The sequence below is a fragment of the Dryas octopetala genome, chromosome 1 (assembly GCF_963921425.1).
Source record: "Dryas octopetala chromosome 1, drDryOcto1.1, whole genome shotgun sequence".
NCBI classification, from domain to species: Eukaryota; Viridiplantae; Streptophyta; class Magnoliopsida; order Rosales; family Rosaceae; genus Dryas; species Dryas octopetala.
The window spans coordinates 24,973,979-24,978,544 of NC_141366.1; the positions used below are offsets into that span (position 1 = coordinate 24,973,979).

General features: G+C 34.9%; 1 pseudogene; it reads left to right on the forward strand.

Annotated features, from left to right (window-relative positions):
- Nucleotides 1-4,006: 4,006 nt before the first annotated feature.
- On the forward strand, nt 4,007-4,432 carry LOC147299381 (feruloyl CoA ortho-hydroxylase F6H1-3 pseudogene; annotated as a pseudogene).
- Nucleotides 4,433-4,566: the final 134 nt, after the last annotated feature.

Below are 4,566 nucleotides of genomic sequence, written 5' to 3' on the forward strand. Positions count from 1 at the left end.
TTTTACACGTTGTAGAAAAGTATTTAGCAACGTTCATTAACATTTTAGACAACTTCAAAAACGCGTTGTTGAATGAGCAAAACTTTTAACAACTTCAAGATACGCAACGTGCATGCGAACGTTGTTAAACTGCTTTGACAACATTTCTCGCGCGTTGTCATATTCTGTTTTTCTTGTAGTGTTGTATGCTCCATGTCCTGCCCACTTTTCCTAATTCCTTCTGATGAAATGCACTGACGTATGACTAATTGCAAACCAAGAGCATGTAGAGGCATTCGGCAAATATTTACATATATATCTATAGTCTTGTCTCTCTTTTTTTTGTGGATAAACTACAAAAACGATCTCTTATCATTTCAATTTTAGAAATTTTACCTGTATAATTGTCTAACGTTTTCAATCCAAGAACAAATCCTTATGTCAATTAAGTGGACGAGGTAACCACCTATACCGCACATGTGAGGCATTTAAACCCATACAATTCAAAATATTGATTTAAGATTCAAATGCAACCATGAATTAGACCAATTTTGCAGCACATGATTTGTTCATACTGAAAAAGAAGGGAAAATAAAACCCAAGTCTCAAAAGTTGCTCTCACTAAAAAGCATTGATATCAGTACATGAGTATTGCCAAAGACAGTGATCATAACACCAAGCTAGCCTACAAGAAGGTTCAAGTCATTTTATTTCTAGAGATATTGAGCTAGCTAAGCTAGCTAGGGTTAATTAGGAAGAGGAGCCTGATGAGGGACGCAATTTTTAGTACATTCTTTTTCAATATACCAGCAGTTTTTGCCGCAGCACCAACAAGGCTTATTTTCACACTGCCATGGGTTGCAAATATGTATTTTGATGCCGCTCATAGTGTTCACATGATCACCTCTCACCCTTAAATTGTCAACAACATTCTTGCTGTTGCTAAAACTAGTGCTCTCATTGCCTGTTTAAATTATGTCACATAAAACATAAAATTAAAATACTTGGTTGATTATACAAATTTCAAAATACAAAAAACCAAAGGTTAGCAGGCATACATTGAGTAAGAGCCAAGCGGGTTATGAAGATGATGCAAAAGAGAGCTAACTGCACTTTCATTGCTTTACCAGTCGCCATTGTTGGTGTGTGTGAGAATGAGAATGAGAATGAGAGACAACTTGGTGGTTGTGATGATCATATATATGCAGTAAAATTGGTGGGTATTTATAAGGAAAAAAAAATGATCTTCAATTAATTTTGTGCAACAATCACGTAAGAAATATAACAAAAGTGGTAACCGAATTTTTAAAGATTTGATCTTAAATGTCTCAAAGTAGTAATTGAATTTTTGAGATTTGACTTCAAAAATCTTGCTTCACATTTGGTGGATGGGAATGCACAAGACTAAGCAATGTGTGAGAATGAGACTGAGAAACAACTTGGTGGTGGTGATGATCATATGCAGTCAAATTGGTGGGTATTTATAAGGAACAAAATTTTGTGCAACAATCATGGTAAGAAATATTACAAAAGTAGTAATCAAATTGGTGGGTATTTATAAGGAAAAAAAAAAAAATTTGACCTTCAATTAATTTTGTGCAACAATCATGGTAAGAAACATTACAAAAGTAGTAACCGAATTTTTAGACATTTGATCTCAAATGTCTCAAAGAAGTAATTGAATTTTTGAGATCTGAGTTCAAAAATCTTGCTTCACATAAGCTTAACCCTTTGGTGGACGAGAATGCACAAGACTAAGTAACTAAAAGAGTTAACAGTCCCTTGTCCCTTGTCTAATGTTTGGCGAGCTTAAAAAGATTTTGGATAAAACACTTAAGTTGAACAAAAATCTCAAATAACGTAAGACTACTGACCCAAGCTAAGGGGTGGGCCACCATGGGACACAGACAGCCTCTACATCAAGGAGGGGCAAAATGGTAAATTAGACAGGATTAGTGTGCCCAAGGAGTTTTCTGGGTTTGTCCAATCAGGCTGCTGTATTGAGATTTAATTAAATATTATTAATTAAGATAAGACACATGACAACATTAGATGAGCATGCATGATTTTGATTTTTTAATGCAATTTTGTCAATAGAGGGGTGTAATTATAGTTTTGTATCTATCTATTTCTGTGTATTATAATGTGACTTATTGAGAATGACACCCACATTATACAGTCCACAGGGAGTGTGTTGCAGTTTTGATATGTAATTGTCTAATGGTTTTCCATGGAAAAATTGCTGATTATGAATCTATGATGATAATGACATTGGGGCAATGATTTATTTAATAAAGTTGAGGGGCAAATTTTCAAAAAAAAAAAAAAAAAGTTGAAGGGTTATGCATACGTATGTAACTTGGGGCGGGCTCAACTTGATCCTAGTAGAACTAGCTAGAGAATCTATATATATAAAAAGCTTGAAATGTAGGTTGACTTGTGAGGATTGGTTAGAGCTGCCGATTAAAATGGGTTGACTTCAGATTGATGGTTGGGGCAACTTAATTGATCAATCTAAATATCAAATACGTTTTAGGCTAAATAGACTAATACGTACCAACCTTAATAGCCAGCCCTAGAGCTTTAGGGTTAGGGTTAAATGGATAGTCTAAAATTTTCTTTATATTGAAGGGATTGAATCATAGTTCTATTATTTCATGTATAAATTTAAATATAAAAACAAAAAACAATTTTGGAAAAGAATAAAAAAACGTAATATGCAATATTACTTAATAATTCTTGATATTAAATGGACAGGATCATGTTAATTACAAAGGAGAATATTTAGCTCCTTATACAGTAGGAGTCCTAGCCTTCCGCAGCACAACTTATTTTGACACTAATTAAACAAACTTTCCCACTTTTATTGCATCAAAATATACTATATAAGTATGAAATGATCTTTGAAGGGTGATAAAAAAAATGAATGATTCCGACCATGAAATTACGCAGTAAAACACGTAAGTTTTATTGATTAGTATGAAATTAGCACACAAGGAATTAGTAAAGAATCCAGATCATTAGTGTATGATATTATAGGGTTATATCTACATTAATTATACAGCAAGCCTGCCTCTAGTCTTTGAGTAGCTAGCAACACAAGAAGTGGAGTAGTAATACTCTTATCCCAGACGAAGTTGAGGCTGCTTAAAAGGTTAAGGAGCCTGTTTGCAGTCTTGGTGAGGGCCTGAGGGGATAGCTCACAACACAATGAAGATCAATGAAGAGTAGAGCCAAATATTCTGAGCCTTCCACAAGTCCCATTATCCTTGAGGAATGAGGATGGATATAGAGCATGAAAAAGAACAAAGAAAGTAAAGGCTGACACTCTTTTTTTCAGATCTCTCTATCTGAGTGTTGAGAAGGGAGAATCCAAAGTGTTGGGATATGACACTCTTTTGTTGCTTCTATGTCCTGATTCAAGGATTTGATCCAATTGGATTATGCTATATTTAGTTCAATTCAAAGTTCTAAGTATTTTATTTTATTTAGTTGAGAAAATCTCTTTTCCTAAATCCTATCCCAACTGTGCATTATTGTAGGAAATGAAAAATTTATGTTATGAGCATGAAGCACCCCCCATCACCAACCCCTAAAGCTAGGAGCTTAATTAGGAAGATATATGTGGCTTAATTTGTTGTACTTTTACCATGAAGCACCCACGTTGACCTACCCCAAAGCTTTGGAAGATATTTTATTCTTGATTGTTAGCTTGACATAAGCTTTTGACATACATTAATTGTTTAATATGATATCAGAGCTTTGGTTTCAAAACATCTCGATATGTTTTCTAAAAAGTGGGAGAGCGTGTATATTATTTGTGGAACAGTAAGTATTTGGCACACTTCCAAGGAGGCATGCTAACTGCTAGGTGAGTTGGTGAGTTATTATTATTACAATTAATTGAAATATAAATAGCCCTGCTGCCTCTGCAGGACATGTACATCAATCAATAGACCACTCACCAGTCACCACCACTCGTATAATCCAACTCTGTTCAAGCTCTGTCCACTTCCAACTTGTAGAAATGGCTGCAACCATGACCAAAAGCATCACCGAACCCTCCGATTTCACTGACTTTGTTATAAACAAAGGGAATGGAGTAAAGGGTCTCTCACAAATGGGTCTCAAAAGCCTACCCAAGCAATATATCCAACCGGTTGAAGAAAGGATGAGTAGGAGTGTGGTAATGCCCAAAGAGTCCATTCCCATCGTGGACATGGACGACCCAAAAGTGGCAGAGTGTATTTGCAATGCAGCAGAGAAGTGGGGGTTCTTTCAAGTAGTCAATCATGGGGTGCCCATTGAAGTGCTTGAGCATGTCAAGGAAGCAACTCATCGCTTCTTTGAGTTGCCAGCTGAGGAGAAGACTAAGTATTCAAAAGATAATTCGCCTTCAAACAGTGTCCGCTTTGGTATTTTAAACTACGCACAATTGCTAATATTTTGTTAAAGAAACTAAACCTCTTTAGAGTTGGAGATATAATCTAATTTAAAATTCATAACAATCATAATAAGAAATATATTTATCCTTTCTTAAATAAAAAATGCTTTAAATTAATCTAAATATAAATTATGCACAAAATG